At 45.9% G+C, this 21,618-nt stretch overlaps 1 protein-coding gene across 1 annotated transcript in view; it reads right to left on the minus strand.

Moving 5' to 3' along the window:
* LOC105566879 (runt-related transcription factor 1-like) overlaps positions 1-21,618 on the minus strand; it is a 38,769-nt gene that overhangs the window by 16,668 nt on the left and 483 nt on the right. The gene's annotated exons all lie outside the window — the stretch shown is intronic.

Consider the following 21,618-nt stretch of genomic DNA (forward strand, 5'->3'; position numbering starts at 1 on the left):
GGTGCCGAGCAGATGACGCTACTTGAATTTTTCTTCGACGTATTTTCACATTTCTATTTCTACGCCATGCTATTGCAAATGCAAAAACTGCGTTTTTATAATGCAGCTGATTAAACTGCGTATATCGGAGGTGTAAAGTCGATTTCGGGCCGAAACATCTTACCTCGGATGTTTTCTTTCTTTTCGGAGGAAAGAAAGATGAACAACAATTTGCTGATGACGATCAGCCGTAATATTCTTCGGACGGTTCGCTATGTGTTTGACGTTTAACAGTACACCACGGCTCGCGAAACAAAACGAAACGCGCTCACGCTACAGAAGTATGCACCGGGTGTATTCAGTGGCGAACGATCACCGACGAGACGGTGACAAACAGCGATACCGCTGGAAACGTGGAAACTGGACGGCCGCCGTCGTATTGACAAACGACCTAACGCCCATGTGGACCGTTGCGTTCGACGAGATTCGAATTATCTCTGTTGGAGCTTGTCAATGCAAATGCCATACCTACATTCAATTACTGCTCGTCACGCTCCGATCAACTGCCGGGCACGGCAAACCAGGTACTCCGGCTATTCCGCGAGTACCGTTTCTTCGGCCACGCGGCACCCAAATCTGCCCTTCGTTTTACAGCCAAGTCTGAGCTTGCCCCAAGGATCCGGGACGATCGTGGATCTCGACATCGTGCGACGATAATATGACGTAACGACAGTTTTACACAAACGTTTTTCACAGTATTTCATAACTGTTAAAACTTTCCGATTATTTATTCATAACAGAACTATTTTTATCGGTCATCGATCCGATTGCTCCATAATCGATAGCTTACTGATTTAAAGGAGTTGATGAATTATTTCGATTCCTAGATACGTAATCCCGTCACTGTAGGGTACAGCTCGATATGGCGACGCATTGAAGGACGTTAATTAATGAACCGCGCTATCGACATAATTGTTTCCGCGAGTTACTAATGTCTAATGTGTTTACGAAATAAAATATGAATATCTCTATTTGCCTACGCTAAATGGTAGGTCCTGTTTACAATCTCGTAGCCGTATCTACACAATTTAACTGAATGAGAATTTCTTATGGGACACAATAATATAACGTAGTCTGCAGCGAACGTTATAACAACTCTTCTATTCTCGTGAAATTTCCGTTAAGATTACCTGGCAAAAATGAATAAAATCTTCCAAGGCAACGCTCTACACTCACTTAATCTTTTAAATTTAGAAATAAAAAGTACCTTTTCCTCGTAAATCGAATACAATCTTTCGGCACGGTGCCACGAGTCGCAATCGATCGAAAGAACCATCATTCACCGCAGATCCTGACTAGTCAATTCCAGCACGACACTCTTCGTTCCTCGATGACTCTCGAGCTCACAAACGTCCCACCGACACGTGACAGCCCCATCAAAGCTTGATGGGTTTTACAGGAGACCACAATCAATCGATGATAACACTGTTCGTCCACGCCGATCTTCGAACCCAAGCACGAACACGTGGTAGCGAAAACGAGCAATTATTGCGCGGACATTGCGAAGAATTATTGCAGATTCGATCAGACAATCGTAGAAAAGTTACAATTATCGTTCACTTGAGCACCATAAAAATGACAAACGGGTCAGATCAGACGGTGGATCACCAAATAAAATCCAACGCACCACACGTATCGGAGTGACGTTTCGAAGAATCTCACGTACGCCGCGGTGTTTACGATAAAAACGAAATACACCAGCTAAGGATCTAAAACTACTGGTGATCTCGGTGCAAATTGGATAAGCTACGATCACGTGCGGATACCGCGAATCGTCGATAAAATCGCTGCAATAAATAGCAGCGTCACCAGATCGTCCGATCCCAATGCACGCGAGCATGTGTCACGGCGATCGACCAATAACATCCCGTTGTTCAATGACCGCCCACCCAAAAAAAGCTCGTGCCATACCGTACGAGCGATATTGGCGCGTGTGGTCCGGCTTGAAAACCGGTTCGTCGGTACGCTCGATTGGACAACAATACACGAAGAACGGCAGACCGGGGCGCTAGCAGAAGCAGCAACAACAGCAGCAGCACCAGCGATCGTGCCGCGTGAATACTACACCACCCCCTTCCCGGGCCCCTCCGCGTCGTCCCTGCCAACCCCTTTCCCACCTACACGCCGCATCCACCCAGAACGTATTCCGTCTCGGTTCCACGTTCATCTCCTCTCCTCGCCATCCACGAACACCCCACTGGCACTCTCTAACTCGTTCCCCTCCCCATTTCTCCTCTTCGCCCCCTCTCGCGAATGGCCGCCCCTACTACGTGCCGTAGCCACCCCTACGCTGCCGTCGAGGGGGGTCGTACGTGTCGTGAGTAGGGGGCGCCCACGTACAGAACATGTGTAACGCGCAGCCTTGATTACACGCGGGCTTGTAAAAATTATTATTATGGCCGCGCGCAGCGTTCCACGCCGCACTGCACCGAATGACGGGGCACAGCCGGACGGCTGATTTTCCGCGCCCTCATTACCCTTGATTCTCTTTTCGTTCTAGCATCCAAGCGGGTTGATATATCGGATACGCGATAACGCGCGCAACATTTTTTTTACCGTAACTCTGTCGTATGAGTCGATGCGGAAACTTGTTTCAAACAGAATTTATTCCTTCTAGTTTTCCTCCCCGATTCAACATCTTGCAACTAATGACGATCACACGGGACGCATTTCTCGTCATTGTAATGAGAGATAAAAAAATATGCCAATCTTACGGAAAATTATACATGTAAGTGCACAATAAAAATATATTATTTTATTAAATATGCATATTGTTATAATAATCAAGTAATACCTGTGCAACTTTGTGTATAAAGTTAATGCAAAGTCTGGAAGAAATAATTTGCTTATGGGCGAATACGTAATTTACGTGTAAAGCTAAAAACATCCCTATTATTGCGTAATACTCGGCGGATAGCTCGAATCGCGTAATGAAAATGCATCATTGATCGAAAGCTTGGTGAAACAACGTCGTTGAATAAACGCATACACACGACATACCCACATCGATTCCCGGTCATTGGGTGGAAGGAAAAATATCATTACACAGCATTCCGTGTCAGCGAATCAAAGCGGCAGCCTTGGTTTCATTTCTACCTAAATAATCATAGCTTATCGTTGGAGAGATGCAATCATCTCGTATACATGTATAACGTTTCGATATAATAAATAATTATTGTTAATCGTATTAAAATTATTTTTTTTAAAACCTTTTAAAACTAAGAATATATGACGTTAATTCACGATTTACGCGAGGGAACAATTTTAAAGAGCTATAACTGGTAATTTTCTACAATATTGTTTATTAGATCGGCTTGAAACTACCGTGAGTGTAACCTTGGCTTTAGAAAAAAAGTGACGTTCTTCGACATAAACGCTGATCGTGTGTTATGTCCGAACCGTGGATCCGATTTGCGACCGTCGGATACAAGCCGGCTTCCCTGGTTTCTGGTCGAAGTGGGGCTAACCGCAGAATCGGAGGCAAGATGGCAAAAGTAAGTCGAGAGTCAAGGGGCGGTGCTGTGGCCTGACCAGCCCACTGGCGGCATCCGCGTTCTCTTCTCCCTGTAAGAGCTAAGATCGCCGGAGAACTCCCATTCTCCAAGACACCAGGCGGCTTTTAGCTCTGCTATTACATATCGCAACTACAGTTTCATAATCACGCGAGTATAAAACGGAATAGTTGAACAGCATAAATCATAATATTGAATTAAAATCCCTTTCGTTCCTAGAAATGCAGGCTTCCTTAATCTTATTGTTAGCCTGAAAAGAATTTCTAAAAGCAAATTCCAATTTAAAAGTAACTCTCCTCTGTCTCACCCATCGTATTATTCTCAGAGAATTTTGCCGTTCGTAATACTGAGATAAAATGAGCTCGGTTGTTAATCGATGGAGGTCGAAAATAATCTTACAGCAAACAAAACGAGTCGAGACGGTCTGGAAGAGCGATCGAATTCTATATCAAGGAAGTCGTAGAACCTCGAGGGAGAAGAAGTCATTGACTTCCAAATTGCGGGGACGAACAAAATCCAAAAATCCTTTGGAACACTCCGTAAAAGGCCAGAATAAACATTTCCTGAATGGTTAGTAGCTGCGTGGTGTGAGAGCGAAGGGCGGGTAAAGGGGGCTTGCGGTTTCAGCGGGGATGGTTGCAGACTCCCGAAGAGTGAGCGAGAGAATTGCAGGGTGGGTGGTGCACGTGCGGCAGAAGAAGACGGCTTCTCGAACAACTAAAAGTAGTTACTAAAAGCTCGGCAGGGAGAGAGTGAGAAGAGGAAAAGGGTGTTATTCTTCGTTACAGCAAATATGCAATTCTTTACGAACGCGAACGCAATGTTGCAATGTGTTTAACGAATAAAACTTTTATGTAGGGAACTATCGTAAAAAACAGATATAAAAGCAAGAGATTCATAGAGACTAAAGAAACCAATAGCAAAATATTGTATCGACAAATATCGGATATATTCGACGTTGCGACATGTGCGCAATTGTGTAAAAATATATATCCGCAATCTTGTTTATCTCTTTATATTTTCGCTAAACATTTTTCATCGCCTTCCCCAGCGCCAATTAGGCGACAACATCTTACGATGATCAACATGCTGCGTGTTCCATGATACACGATTGCATATTATGTAATTTTTTTACTTAATTTTACATTTCACATAAATAATTTTTTTTATATCCAGGTGCATTCCCGGTATAGAATGCAGGAAATGACGCTTTCGTTCAAACCTAGGTACAGAGATGGCGACACGGAGGCACTTTTCCATCCATCCTGATACGGGGTTACGAGCACTCGTATAAGGCCGACACGCGCCATTACGGAAAGAGGTGGTCTCTCACACCACTTTAATAAACAGATGAACGCATAATCCACTGAATTCGCATAAGTACGTCTATCGAAACAGTAACTGAGATAAGTCATCGGTGATATTTGTCATAAAATCGAAGCAAAGCTTCGAGGTATCACAAATGTTCTCTTCGTAAAAACAAATTGCTAATTATATTTCAAGAAGCTCCGAGTCACATAAAGGCCAATTTTTGATCAACAAAATTAAATGCAAAATCATCGTCGACATATGTAACTTTGAATTGTAATTTTTTATCTGTTAAACTAAACTCGTTAAGCTTGTACGCAAGTAAAACTGCGGCAGTAAATGTTAATGTAAAATGGAATTGAAAGGTGAAGATTGAGATAAATTTGTATCGGCTACGCGGCTACGCAATGCTGCGCGCGCGAGTCCGTAACGCCGAAATAATCATGACAGATGATCTGAGCCCTCGATGGGCAAACCATCGAAATTTAAACGACAGCGAAAGGTTTATTTCTCCGCGGATTATCGGGCGGGGCGCGCATCCGGCGGTCAGGTACACCCCAAAACCTCAACAATCCGACCAAGAGTACATCCGATGCAATCTGGACCGAGCCAATGGTCCCGCTTTAACGTCACCCGTATACGTACGACTTTGTCGTTCGGCCCCAGCACGCGTGTAACAGCGCAAGCGACAAACCCGAGCGACTACCGTGCGTGGAGAAAGAGAGGACGATTAACGGGACCACGTCGGCAGGGTAGCCGAAAGAGAGGAGCGCGAAAGGGTGCGAGGAAAAGCGAGGGAAAGAGAGAGTGACAAGGCGAGAGAGAGAGTCCAGTGTTTTGTTCGCGCGCGATGGACGCGTCGCCATAGCGACCGGCGGTTGTTTATTATTGCGTCCAGCGGTCGTAGGGTGGTACAGGGCGGTTTACGGGAGGAAAGGGTGCGGGGCCCGCGGGGGGAGGGGGGCGCCGGAGGCGGGCGGGGGGCGGACAGGGGGAGTCAAAAGGGTTAGGCAACGCTGTAGAGGGAATCGAAGGGCGGAAGGACACGAGAGAGAGAGAGAAAGAGAAAGGTATGGGATAGAGGGGAACGCTAGCGTGCAACGAGGGAGTGGCGGCCGACCACACGAGGCCGAAAAACACACTCTCCACCAAACCTACCCCTTTCTGCACCCTCCTCCCGTCGCCTCCTCCCGGTGGTAATGAGAGTTCGATAAAGCGCCGTTACCAGTGTGTGACGTCAGGCGAGTTTTCTCTCCCTCTCCCTCTCTCTGCATCCCTTGCTATCTGGTTATCCTTTCTCTCTTTCTCCCCCCCCCCCTCTCTCTCTCTGTCTCTCTCTCCCCCCCCTCTCCCTCCCCTCAGTTCTTTCTCTTCCCTACCCCTTTCTCTGTCTCTCTTTCTCTCTTATTCCATCTCTTCGTTGCTCGCTGGAAGTTTTATTGCTCGTTACCTTTTTCGACCGCCGTTAGCGGCAAAGTCGCGAGGTGACAGAAAACGAAAGCACGGAAACTTCGTGTCCGTTTTTTCCACAACGATGAAAATGTCCAGGCAGATTGATGTGTGTCATATTTTTCGATCGAGAGAGAGAGAGAGAGAGCATAATTTCCATTGATATCATCGTCCCTATCGACAGAAGAAGCTCGCGGTGTAATAGTATAACAACTTAGTCATTGGAGACTTGACGACTGATATTAAAATGCCAGTGTGGATTAATATTTTCTAATTTATGTACCGATTACGGAAAAACACCTAGTAGAGAAAAAATTACAGATAATTACAAAATTATTGAAAGAAATGATACAAACTTGACATAAAAATAAATAAATAATTGTATTTCATCTTTTGTATAAGTAAATGAATTAATGTGCCATTACTTCGTAATGTTTCATAATATTTGAAAAGGTAAAATAATACGCGCAGATTTTGAAAACATCTGTGGAAAAAATAATCTCGCGAAGAACTTCTTCCGCTACCTTTTTATACGCTCGAGAATTTTATTCGTTACTGACATTTTTAGATTTTCACGAGCTGCTCGACACGTTTGATTACGAGAAGTAGGTTTTTCTGGAAAGTGGAAATTGGCCGTACTCTCTCCCACTATGACCGCGGTGGAGTCGAACCACCGAGTCGGTGGATCGATCGATCAAGCCCTAATTGATCCCGGACTCTCGACGCACCTGTTCGAATTCGCGTGACCCCACATCCTGACCCCGTGAATTTCGATTCCCTTTGTACCTCGTAACCGGCCTTTAAGACGCGTGCTAATTAAGAAAGGTATCCCACCGTACAGCTGCCGTGGAATTGCAGCGATACTCGGAATTACTAACCGGGTCGGGGAAACGACATAAGGCCGACGAATACGCAGACGGCTTAGACTGGATGCCACTAGAATTACCTCGGTCTCTCATTACGACTCATTAATCTTCGTGTCGATATAAAATGGCATTGTTTCAATGCAACGAAACGCCGTAGTAATTATATGCATTTTTCACATCTTCGGACGAGAAATCACTCGTTTATAGAAGAATATATTCTCAGATTCCTGACGATGCGAGCAGCATCGTTATTACGTACGTGTTATGGTGCGTGCGCGATTTAACGCCAACACGATAAGTGTCGTCCGACATTTGTTGGTAAAACGTGCCGAGTGTACCAGAGCGCGGGAGATAACGAGGAATACGACTGCGGCGGTTAGATACACGTTCGAAAAGAAAAATGTCGACGATCGGAAGCGCTAACGATTTTCCGACGGAGGAAGGTCTCCGGAGATGGCTACGAGAGACGGGGTCAGCACCGGAAGTCCGGAAGCTTCCTATCAGCGCCTCGAAATCTGTACCGTCAGCTCGACAACAATTCGACTACGTATAAAAGTCCACGGCTAAATGAAACGAGAGAAAGAACGGCTCGAGCAGAGGCTATCTCAACTGAAAATTTTCGTGTTAGTTGAACCCGTATGCATAAACTAGCACATTGCAAACTAATTCGATTTCTGATTCTAACGAGAGACGCGGATCTCTCATTATAAAAATTAAAAAATTAAAAATTAAAGATTATTTCATTAAAAATGCAATGAAATCGATTGATTCGCCATTATACAATAATGATGAGTGAATGGAATTGGATGGTAAATCGGATCTTGCATTAAAAACCCGTTCACTGATTTATTTCCGCTCACATTGAGTTGCTCTCATATTTCGATAATCCATTATATTATTATAAATAATTCTCACTTTACCAAAATATAATTCTGTAAAATGTTTGCAAATAAAAAAATGTCTCATTAAAAGAGAACCGTGACATCGAATCTGTGTTAACATCGCAGCTTAATAATTCTGAAATCTAAATCAGCGGTATCGTTCGATAACCGACCATTTCCGCCGCATACGTCAGAAAGAGAGAGAGAGAGCGGACGAAATTTCTTCCCAACACTCTCCTCTGGCTAGCGAGCATCCGCTCACCTGCTCTCGCTTGGCGATAATTTACTGTTTTTTCGGTTGTCGATTCGACCGCTCGGTGCTAATTTACATTTACGAGCGAGATCGGCTAATTGCCGGTTAACCGGTTGGCCGAGCGCGGCGAATACCTGGCTGCAGTTTGTTTCCTTCCAATGTAACCGTTGTTCTCCGTGAGAACGAAAGGGCGCGCATAAAGGGCACGGACATTAATTACTAGCCATTATTTTCCTACACTTACCCCGACGTAAACTTCCGTTCGCTGAACAACACGAAATCAATCGACAATGATTGAAATGTACGAAACGATCGGGTCAATCCTTTCGGAGCCAGCAAGTTCCTAATTGTAAAAAGAAATGTGAATACCAGCTGCGTGGGCGACGAAATGGCGAAACAGAAAAATTTCCTTACCTGTGTTTACCGAGCTTTTACCTATCTCGATATCCGTCGACGGCGTTTTTCCCTGAATCAACTGTACCTTCGAAAGTATAGTATATAATTTCCTTTTGTCCTCTTTGTGACGCGCGATACGGCGCTATCCAGGCCCTTCGTTTAACTTTAATTTCCCCGTGCTCGCTTGCGCTCTCGAGCGCGGGGTCAGATAGGAGAAGACAAACAACCGTGTGATATGGAGCCCGTAAAGACCACCAAAACGTAAACCGTGATACAGGCGCCGCTGGACCGACTCGCCGCCGCAATGTGTTATCGTCGGTAAACGAGTCGCTCTGTCACTTGCTATTCGTCTCTAATTCTCCCCGGTCCTGTGCTTTAGGAAGATGAAACTTTAATTTCGCCCGCCGCGCCGCGCCGGGGTCGAAAACAAAAGCAAAAGGCCAATTATCACGTCCGCGAGTGTGCGATGTCGTGCCCGATTCATCGGCTCATTTATTTCCAGCGTTTTCACCGTTATTCACCCGGCCCGCGTCTCGTTCACCAATGCCTCGTTCGTCCTCGCGCTCGCTTATGTTCTCGCGCGCGACTATCGCGATATGGTCGATGCGCGATCCGATGCATTTTATCCCGCACGCTCTAATGGACGTCGATTCCCCGTGGCCATCGTTGGCTACGGTTTTCCCTTTGATTTCGGAACCTCTCGCTCAGCCAAATTTCATGGCCGGGAAATTTTTTGCGCACGGGCCCTGATACAGGCATAAACCTTAATGGGTTAAAGTCCATCGGCGTGACTGGCTAGGCGACGGGTTCGAGGCATTAACTAAAAACCGAACCGAACGGTTCGCCCGGCGTGGCCGCGATGGAACTACGAGGCCGATAGACCAGGGGAGGGATAACGGGGGAAGGATGCTGGAGGGCCATGACAGGCATCGCGCTCTGGACCTCGTTGCAGCGCGCGTTGTGTACGTGTACCCAGCCCGAACACACATCGCTGGATGCTGGAAAATGCCGATCGCTACGTTCATCGTCCCTCGTGGCCATCGACGATAGTCGGTAGTGTCTCCTCTATCGTTTTATAAGCGGGACGTTTAGCTACATTTATTCTTCTAATTCAATTATTGTAATATTTTATTTCACGCAGATTTATCGAGACTGCGCGTAACCTGTTATACCTGTTATAGTTTACGTGTTAAAATTAATGCTCCAATTCCAGACACAAAAGAATATAGAGATCAATTCCAACTTCAATTATATTACACTTTCAACTTATTGCTCGTTGTTTCATCTTGTACGTATCATTTGCGGCAACACGGAATAAATGTATAATCTTGGAATAATTCGGGAGCAGCTTTCATTCCATTTCTCTTCCCGGCAACCTGATACGTAAATCTCCGACTAATCCTCAAAATCCACTTATGCCTAACACTGACCTATTTTTATACGGACGATATCTCTACGAGTATAACGCTATGAAAATCTCCGCCGCAGAATAAACGATAAATTACCGGCCGGAAAACTAAATACCGACCAAGCGCCGCCGACCGCATATTCGGGGGCAAAAAAAAAGAGAACAGGAAACCCGCCCAGCCTAGCGCGATTCACTCGTATACAGCATCTGACAACGAGAGACGAAAATCATGCGCCGTCGGTGGGCAGCGTGTGCCGGGGCGGGCGATCGTTGGATCCGCGGAATCCCGGTCGATCCGCTCCAGGGGGTACGTTCGCTCGCTCGTTTGCTCACCCGCTCGCTCGCTCGCTCGTTCACTCGTTCACTCACTCCTCTCGAAAGCCGGAAGTAGCCGTGAAAAATTTTCCCGTCGACGTGTGGTGGCCCGTGTACGAGGCCAGGACCGCGCATTTCGCGGTGTTCGGGGTGTCGGGGGTGGTTCACCAGAGAGTGTACCGCGGGTTGGGTCACGGTGGGATGAGTTCTCAACGGTGTTGGACGCGAGCGCGCGGTGAGGCAAGGGAGTGGTGTGCGGGGATGCCGGGCAAGATGAGGGCAACGCGGGGGTAAGCGAAGCAGAGCGCTCCGAGCGGTGAGTGCCGAGGGGGGTATCGCGGGGGTGCGCGGAAGGAGCGAAGTGGCAGTGGTGGTGGCAGTGGGTGGCTGACGGTGAGGGTATTTGTTGGCGCGAGTGGCTAGCCAGTCGGATTACCACCGGGAGGGTGATTCGAGGGGGGTTCTCTCGTTGGGGTGGCCGCGTTCGGTTGGGATGGGGTATGGACGGCGGCGAGGCGAGGAGGTTGGGTGGGTGGCTGGCGCGGCGCGGTATGGCGTGGGTCCGCGCGCGAGCGGCACACACAGTGGCACTCGACGAAAAATGTAGCCAGAGAGCGACCGCCGCTGGAAAATTTACACGCATCACGAGGGCGAAGCTGAATGGCGAGGGTTAAAAGAGCATCGCTAATGGCTACCGCGTCGGTTATTTTGTGGATTTTTATAATACGACTGCTGCTCCCGGCTCCCTCCTCTCTCCTCTTTCTATCTCTTTTTCTCCCTCTCCTCCTCCCCCCCCCCTCTCTCTCTCCTTCTCCCTCCCCTTCCCACCTCTCTCTCTCTATGCCTCCTTTCTCTCTTTTTCTTTCTCTATCTTTTCTCCTGTTGACCTTTTGCAAACTAGCATCGATTTCCCGAAACGGTACATTTTCTTTTGCGAAACAGTTTCCCCCCTTCTTTTCCTTCCCTTCTTTCGCTCCTACCTCTCTTCGATGTTTCGAGCCATTTGAAATTTTGCAGCTGAAATCGCGCGGAATTAATAATTCCCTATTAAACTGTAATTCGATCGATCGTCCCGTGCGATAGAGTTATAATTACAGCAAAGCTCGTGGAAAGATAATTTTTTTTTAATCAGTGATTGCATATCGTTTGTCGAATATATGTACCTACCGTTATTATCGCTCCACTCGGCCGCAAAGTTTATCGATAGAGTTAGAGGCTTCAAACCGGTTTTTATCGCGACCGTTTAAATCGGCTATTTAATCGCATTTCTCACTACTCAATCTCTCATTAACTAGAATACGCTGCGCTCACAGAGAAAACAGGTATAAATGAGTCGGTTTTCTCGCATTTTTGAATTGCTGGGCTTACAGAATGAAATATTTCGAAAGGAAGCGAGCTTCCCCCTTGCCGTTTGACTTGCCCCTCGCGTATCCTTGCGGAAGCGCCGGTAATTAACATTACCTCTCGACGTCTCTCGCGTAGAACCGAATTGTTATTTCTTCCTGGCAACAAGTGCTCGCCAGTCGAGTGCTTCGCGCAAAATTCCAAACCGGCGAAAATAATAATATTACCACTTCGTGATACGATTAGAAAGAATTTATTTCAATCGTGGCAGTAAAAAAACTCGAAATACAAATAATCCGAAATTATGAAGAAACCCTGACAAGAGCGGCAGCTCGGTCTTGAGCGATTTCACGCGCTATCTCGACGAGCGATAAACGGCGGCCTCGCGCATCAAACCGTGTGCAGGAAAATAATTTTAACCTATCAAAACCTCCGTCGAGCACGCTTGGCGGCGGCTCCGATTTCACCACTTGAAACGTACTAGATTCAAAGAGGCGCGTACGCGCGTGTACGGGCCGAATCATTTTGAACGTATCGAAACCCTCGTCGAGAGCACGCTCGGCGGCAAGCCGGGTTTCATCGCTTTCTACATGTTTACCGGGACGAGGTCGGTGGGACGAGCTCTCGGAGACGATTCGCGCGTAGTCGCCCTTTACTCAACGACGTAACGCTAACCCAGTGAAATAGATAGCCATTTCTGATTGATACCGTGACGGGCACGGAGAAAGAGCGTAACGGTAGGACCGAGCGCGCGGATCTACAGGCAGCAGCGGCAGCAGCAGCAGGAGTAAAGCCTGACCGAATTCGTCCATATATCGCGGGGCCAACAAACCGACCGAATCTCGACAGGACGGATGGGTAGGCCGCGTTTTCACCGTCGCCACTCCGCACACGCGGCCGCCACCGCGCCACGGCATCGGTGAGAGAGCGAGAGACACGCTGCGCTCACCCCCGGTCTATATATATGCGCGCGTGCGGACGCTCGCCGGTGCTACGGTTTCTCTCGTAACGCGCGCGCGGCACACCGACGCAACGCGTCACACCGGCTACGAGCAACGAAAGCTTCATCCCGCAAAGAGCGATAGAGAGAAATATAAAGAGTGCGAGAGAGCCGAGACGGCGAGAGGGAGGAAGACAGGGAGAGGGAGAAAGCGCGCGATACTGCCAGTGCAGCTCGGCACTCCGCAAATTTTCAACCGCCACCCACTCGACCACCACCCACTCCACCTCGTCTCATCCTCCGAGCCTCACTTCCTCCTACCCGCGGACCCCCGACCCTTCCTCTATTCGAGCTCGTTTTTGCCGCGTCCACCGCCAGATCAATGGGGTTGCTAACACGGGTAGGTATATATGTCCGCGTCCCCACCGCCCCCGGTCAGTTCAGTCCACCCCCTCGCGTACCCCGCACCCTTCTTCCATTCCGCGAGCCCGCCCGATCCCTCGACCAAGCTCACTTCCTCCCCTCAGGCACCCTCGCAATACCTCTCCGCGATTCTGTACAGGGTGATTATAAAGTTTCACGCAACTGATACCGATGGACCGATGAATGAGTCGATTGTTCCTTATGGGACCAGAAATCGCAGACTCAATTTTCCCACGGAACGATACAACCCTTCCGCAATGCTACTAGACGGGACATAATAATTATAGGCACTCCTGCACACAAACATCTTCGACAGCTCGAGTCGCCTTTCGAGTGAGTAAAGATACAAGAGCACGCTGCTTTGTGAGCTCCCTCCTGTTACCAGCTTCCATGGAAATCAAATTTATTTTATTTATATTCTTTACATATCTATATGTTCTCATAATAACCGCACTAAAAAGCTATGACTTTTTCATCAATCTGTAGCTCGGCGAGTCGCGACTTGCGAACTACACACGACAGTCGGACAAAAGGATCGATCGATAATTCTATTTCGGTTACGGACAATTACGACTGATTCGACCGCTAATCAACGGCACGGCGAGTGGTTTTCTCCCCGACAATCCGACAAATATCCTCGAAACCATCTGAAAATGTTATATAGATCACTGTGTCCATTACTCGCGCGACGCCCTACTTGTACAAGAACAGTGTCCTAGAAATGCTAAACCGTTCTGCACAACTGCGTACCGATACAAACAACGAGGAAAAAGATATTTCAGCCAACTAATTACCGAGTTATTGGTTTTAAAACACGCGTACGTAGCTGCAAGAATGACCAATTGAAGTAAATTTGCTGTTAAAAAGTAGATGAGTGGCTCGATTAAACATAGTCCGGATAAACATAATAATTGGCAGCGAAATACGCCCGCGGCTACCGCTTCCGATATCGCTATTTTCATAAGAGAAGAGGCACCCTCGCGCAAGAGTAGCTTATTAAATTCAGGAAACTTAAACACCACCTGTTGAAGGTCTTCGGCCGCCGTAGGGTCGTTCCGAAAACGCCCGAGAGTCACCTCTGCGCCGTACACGTTAGAAACATTTTTCAAACGCGAAATCGCCGAGCGATTTTATTCGCGGCGTAAAATCGTGACCGAGAGTCCCGCCGATTTGGCCGGTGGCCAGCCACTTGGAACGGACGGTCGCCGTGAGTAAAAATGTCTCGTGTGGCTTCTTCTCTTTCATTCTTTTTTTTTTTTACCTCTCTCTGGCCGCCAAATTAGTCGGCAGCCATCATCGGTGTCGCACATGTGATCGCCAGTCCAATCGGCGTTCCGATTCAGCGGCTCGTAAAACAATACGCGACTGATTACTCGATAACTTTCGCACGACCGAGATAGGCGGTGAGGGGGGAGGGAAATGATGCAGTTGCAACGGCTCTCAGCCGAGTCCGGCTTTTGCGATTCATACGCAATGGAATTACTGGTTTACACACGCCGCTGCTACCGCCAGTGTACGAATGCCGATATATTACATCGCGAAAGCGGGTTACGAAACACAAAGTGTGAAAAGTTTCTTGTTATATTCTTCTTGTGTTCAAATAATTTCTGGCTTAGCGATCAATTGCAATTTATATTGCAAGCGACAGAAATTAACACAGCGAAAACTTTCCAGTAAAACAAATACAATCGAAAGAAGAAAAAAGAAGCTAGTATTAAAATATAATTACAGCTATTCGTGAAAAAATGTTCCATCTGGCGTTAGTTAAGCACCATCGCTTTCGGATTACGAGCCACGCGACCGGTTTTCCTCGCGGTAGCCCAGGGATCGAGAATGGAGGGTAACAGAGACTTAGACATGCCTCGGTTGATCAATTGGAGACCTTGAAGAGGTCTACACGGAGAAGTGCGTTCGACAACCGTGACGCGACGAAGGGTGCCGCAACGGGGACGGCTACTTCAAAGTCTCACCGGCCCGGTGCGGTCTCGCGGAACCGAAGAAATCCCAAAACATCTGTCAGGTATCACTCCTCTCGGTACCGCTGTGTCCGCGTTAAATCAGGTGAGCGATTCGCACAAAGGACGACGACGCGCTCCCCTCTTGAGCACTCCGCAAAAGTGCATCGTCGCGGAAGTTTTCTCTCTTTGTACTTCTTTTTTTTCTGTCGTCTACGCCAAGCAAGGAACATTCGAGAATAATGCTAATTTTTCTTTGTTAATAAAAATTTTCTTTTCTACATGGAATATATTAAGATAATAATTCAGAAATAAAGAGCAAATGGTATATTAGATGTTCCTCGTTATAGAGTCTAATTAACAAAAGTTATAACAAAAGGTAAAATTATAAAATGATGCAAAAATAGATACCAGAGCAAAAAGTTTTACATACTCTAAAAAATAATTGCATCTGAAAAAGTGGTATTTAAAATTAATATTAGCGACCACATGATTTATAACAATATATTGTATAACACAATGTAATAGGGTTATTTTTAAAACAATTTATAACAATCTATTGTATAACAGAATAATTGAGTTATTTTTAAAACATCTATACATAGAGCGTATTTCTCACCGCAATAAATCTTCAAAATCACCCTTTACTTTAAAACGCTTTAACTTAATGATTTACGATAATTACGATGGTTTCCAATAACAAGCTTTTGTTTACTACCAAAGCATAGCCTCATTTTTCCCATTGTAGCTGACGTTCCCTTGCTGTGACTTGACCTTACATTTTGACTGACAATAAGCCATGTCGAAAGTCAAAACTGGGAATGAGAAACTACAAAGATCCCAAAGTAGAAAAGTGTCGTATTTAATGTCGTGGATATCACCACAGTGACTAGACAGGGTTTGTAAAATAGATTAGTTATACAGTGATCGAGCGTGTGCTTTCTAAACTACAGCCTAATCCAATTTGATCACCGGCATTGACTTCGTGAAAAACACCGGATGGATTTTTTCCGACGTTTATTTCAACGCCGTTTACACTTGCAAAACAATCATCGAGCTTTTAGCTGAATCGCAAAAATCCGCTAACTTTTTCCTGACACAATTTTTCCGCGACGTTGCTTTTATCTGTTATATACATATATTTTTTATCAGATATTGCATACGAAAAATTGCAGTTGATTAAGCCGCTAGAATTATCGCTTACAACCGGCAACACGGATTTACGATAAATCAAATCTAAAGAAATTCCTGCGAGATCGTGTTAAATAGAAAAATATCGTTTCTCTGATCATTTTCGTCCAATCTCCGCGAGATTTAATCGGAATCTCCGGCGCTTCATAATTACGAAATAAATCTCATTTTTTCGTTAGACACGGCAAAGGCTTGGCAATTTTTTTAAGTTTTTACCAGACGCATGCTATCGATATGAAATATACATGATTTAATTCATCTCGTAGAATGCATAAACAGATTGATCGAATGGATATCGTAGTCCATCATGTAAAGAGTCCACGGCACACAAAGTCGTGCATCTGCCCCTCTTCTTTCTTTCTCTATTCCTATTTTCGTTTTGAAGACTACGACTAAACGAGAAAGAGAGAGAGAGCATTGCAGCTAAACGCGATCTATACGATTAACACGTCAAAATGTCACAAAAGCGGTCTTGAGATGTGTCATGGGAATTACTTTCTTTTTTTGTTACATACTGCACCGGGGGTAAGCGGACCCCTCCGATTATGTTTGCACACATGACACGTTTGTCTGTGGGGTACCATGATACACCGCGCACCCCATCGTTACGATGGACCGTTTTTCATCTTAGAAAAGCCATCGAGATCAGTTGAAAGAGATTCGGCAAATGTTTGCGCTTCTTCGAGAATCCATAGTGATCCACTTGAAATCGGTAGAGACCACAATGGGCGTCTGCGATGTAATCCTACCCGATTATTTTGTCATCCACTTGGCATCGCGCTGCGTCTCGCTTGATCGAAGAAAAGAGTTTAACTCGAAACTAAATATTTTATTCAACCTACCAAATCGGATCTTCGGAGGTAAAAAGAGTAATCCTCCTTGTAGCTCGCATAAGAATTCTGTGGGAATAATAATTTCAGCAAATATTTAGCCACTCACTTTTCATCTCAGATCGAATGGGATATGCGGGACGAAGACAAGAAGCAAATAAAGGGTGCATAGGGAACCTAAGTAAAGTCCAAGTCAAAGCCACTCTCGCAATCGATATTAGTCGAGAACGAAGGTGAATTATAAATTGGGGCGAGTCTTCAGACTTCGGGTTTCCCCGAAGTGCCATGAAATATGCAACGGTCTTAGAGGGTAGTTTCGATCCAGCGGGGAGAGAACGAGCGTTAAAATGGAATTAACACCCCCGTCCGCCCAAAAGTCCCGGGTGAGAATCCGCCCTGAACTATTCGCGGCGATCATTCGATCGGATGTCCTTTCACATTTGGAAGAGATTGACACATCCTTCGGAAGGGGGGGGGGGTACCTTCCCATGTCCTTCAGAATAAATGTAATTATACTAGAGATTGATAACTCGGATTACTACGTAAAGATTACATCTTAAACTCGTTATTATTTACGCAGACTGTGCGTATTTATAGTCGAGAGAGGATAAAATGATTTCGAGTCGGGCTCTCCTTCAACTAAAACCGCTTTAAATCCATAACCGCTAAGCCGCGTCTCATTAGTGTTTTACGCGAACGCCAGTCCGCGCCGCATTTTACGATTCTAATGATGGCCAGCTTGTTGGACCGAAACGCAGCTACTCTAATAAAATAAATCATGCGCGGTGGGGAGGAGACCGGTGCTGCGAACAGCGCTGCCGGTTCAAATTAATCCCATTGTGCCTGGATTTGGTCGGGGCGCCAATTAAACGGATTATTATCGTTGCTACCGTCATTACTTTTTGTAAAAACACCCCGTTGGTCCGAACAAATCACAAAATTTTAGAGAGATCACCCGTATTCTCTTTCCCTCGAAAACGAATGGCGCATATCGTTGCGCAAGATTAGATTTGTATTTTTCAAAGTTTTCCATGTTTTTAAAGAATTTGCTGTAAACTCTCGAGAAGCACATATCATGTTTTTCGCAATGATAAAAGACCAGACGTGAACTATAGTAGAATATAGCGTACTCCTAACAATATACGTATTAATAAAACGAGATATGTAAAATAATGATTACACAATTAAAACCAGCTGAGACAGCAAATATGAAAGACGTTCCCTTGTCGCAATGTTAATCGAGAGATCTCCCATACTTTGACTACCTCTAATCTAACAAGATGGTACCAAACAACCTGCTCAGACACATCGTCCCTAATTCAAGCAAGCCGTTCTCAATCCCCGCGTTTTCGCATCTCGCTTCTGCTTCTCCGTCACACGTTTGTGTCCCTCGCAAATTCTCGACTACCACAGTTGAGGTATACGATGGGTCGTGGCGAAGATGGCTACCGGAAATTGCTGGGTGACCTTACTTAGGAGTTAGCGCTAGAACTTAAAGGGACGGAAGACCGTCGAAGGGTTATCGCATCGCCCAAGGCTCGGGGAGGGCACGAGCATTAATGAGGCAATACCGAGAGAGAATCTAACTCCGTTCTATCCCGACTCGATGAGCCATCCCGGATTACATTGTCTTCGGTCTTACTTGATTATGAGATAGTCTCTGATAATACTACTACATATCACGCGTGTGTATACTGTTATTTAATTTCAGAGGGATTCATTAAAAAGCATTCGGATGTAAAACGCATTAAAAATCCATTGTACAATAATCTCTATTATTACTAACTTTTAATTAACTTTGATATTAACTTTTCATTACTTTTGGCGCGATTCTTGCGTATCTTATGAAATGAAACGTAATGTTGCATACAACGACAATGAGCAGAAATATATAATATATATTTGACGTCTCAGCTCGCGACGACGGCTATCGGATTTCTAAGCTTCATCAGTACCACGTGCGTCGCACTAAAATTGTTCAATCAAGATTTGTCACGTACTACCGATTTTCCACACATATTGCATTCTCCCTCTTTCCCTCTCTTTCTTCAATCCACCGCTTTCGCCCTATATCCACTCCGCATAGGGTTCGTAACAATACTAGATAAGGGGCTGCAAGAGTAATAATGCCCCGGGGCATCGATCATGGGGCACAAATGCAAGCGCGCGTTGATACCATATATAGCATTTCAAAAACAAGACGTAGTATTGTCTTCAGCTTGAGTCTATAACTCTTCGATGTAATCTTGGGCCAATATTTTTTTCTTTGAAATAGCAAAAGTATATATATATATATATATTTATGGCGATAAAATAATAAAAACGAGTACTTTATACCCTGACAGATATTGCTAATGGATGAGAAGATAAATCGTACGAAATGCAAACACAAGTCCGACAAATTCGGATAAAAGTGGATATATCCAAATTTTTAAAGCTACCACGAGAAAAACTCTATACCCATACGAAATCAAACTGATGGAAATCCACGCAAATCCAGGTAGATTGAAATAAAAATCCTATCTCCATCTATCGGGATGTATAGGACTTTACATACCGGATTCTATTCGATGTCGTCCAGAATTTTATAGCGACGTATTTTTGAATATTAAACGACACAAATTTAAGGGGCCGCGTTGTCGGAAAGTCTAAACGCGAGCCGTGCGTCGTCACAGAATCGCGTGAAACAAATCTTGGTACGTGTGCACGAGTACATTTGTTATCTAAAGGAAAAAAAGATGGTATATAACAAAATGACCAAACTGTGCACGAGATGCAATAATGTTATCTAAATTTGGCATTGTAACTGTACACTGTAGCGAGATAACAAGTTACGTATCTCTGCCGTCGATGTATTATACAATTGTACACGATGAAGATTTCAGAGCGAGCTATGCCGAGCACAAATGTATCTATTTGTTTGTATATGCCAGTAAGTTGTGTACGTGTACGAGGGTGCGTAGCGTCCGAGGGGTGCGTCCCGAACACGTGACGCCTGATTCATACACAGACTGCTACGGAATCAATTTGTAATCTTGACTCGAATTAAGGACAGGAGGAGAGGGATGAAGCAGCTCGGAGAGGGAGAGAGAGAGAGAGCGCGTGAGCGGTATGGATGGAGATACGTTTATTGGTAAGCGAGTCTGGCATTCGGTCCGAGAATGCGCTACGGTATACTGGAATCCGGACTGTCTCGTGTTGAGGGCATTATAGTCGGGTTGTAGGTTGTAGGTTATTAGGTGCGTCGGCTAATAGGCATCGATATAGCGTATTAATGGCAGGTAACCGGACGGTGATAATGGGTATCAAAGGACTGGGTATCGCAGAGCGATGCGGCGCGATGGGACACGAAGCCCGATGGCTTTTACTTGCCGCGTTTTATGGAAAAATATGGAATAATGCCATTAACCTGACGCAATCCGGATCCACGCGTCCCTAATGCGTGTTTGCGTTTTTCGGACGGAGTGCCGAGAACTTCCATCAGCCAGCACGGTTGAACGTAAATCCATGAAAAACGCGTAACATCGTCGGGTAAAATTTAAAGCTTACTGTCGACAAGTAAAGTGCCACGAGAGAGAAAGGTTGCAAATCTACTAACCATCCAGCAATCAGACTGCAATGCCGAACGTTCGCATGTGCCCTGTGCGGAGAAGAAGAATGTGCGAGCTCGTACACCGCGATTTTTCCTGACTCGCTGGCTTTGTGAAGAGACAGAGAGAGAGAGAGAGAGAGAAAGCGCGATAGGAATGCGTCGCATCCCGTAAGATCGTACATAACTCCCCTTTGTCGCGCCGTACCGAACTTAACGTACGAGTGCGCTCCTGACGAGAGAGGAGAACTAGCGAAAGAGAACCGGACGAAACAAAAGGACATGGCGGGGCGGCGGGCAACGGGCGGCGGGCGGACGGGGGCGAGCGCAGGGGCAGAAAATGATCGGGGGCAACGAAAACGGAAACAAAAGCGACGCGGGGCGATACGCAGTATGGCGACGCTTCCGGTTCGCTCACCGCACACAATGCACTCTCTCGTGTTAACTTCTGTGCCCCGCTCTCTTCTCGCCGCACGCCACCTTCCCCATCGTCCTTGTATCTCTCGCGCATAGTATCTCTCACCTACCCTCTCGGGGCGAAAGGTATCCATCCCCGCGAAAATTCCGCAACTCTGATACGCGACTCCAGCGTGATACACGAGCCGCTGTTAAGAGTCGAAAAGCCCAGCTTGCGCCTCTCGTTACCTTCGAGCAACAGTCACGAGCGATATCGCGTTAAGTATCCCGCAATTCTCATTAACACCCCCCATATATATCATCTCCCTATTCTTCGTAGCAACTGATAGGTCATCTCGTTATTTTATCTCGTGCAAAATTGACAAGTTCTCCGCCGACATTGATCGTATATATGAATCTTTCAGGAAGATTCAAGCTACGACATTATATAACATTTGACACGCGTCTCTATAGTCTTTGACACGGCAGGCACTAGACGGTATTAAAACGGACCGGGGAGCTT

Source organism: Vollenhovia emeryi, unplaced genomic scaffold (genome assembly GCF_000949405.1).
Source record: "Vollenhovia emeryi isolate VEMERY1.0 unplaced genomic scaffold, V.emery_V1.0 DF939142.1, whole genome shotgun sequence".
Classification (NCBI taxonomy): Eukaryota; Metazoa; Arthropoda; class Insecta; order Hymenoptera; family Formicidae; genus Vollenhovia; species Vollenhovia emeryi.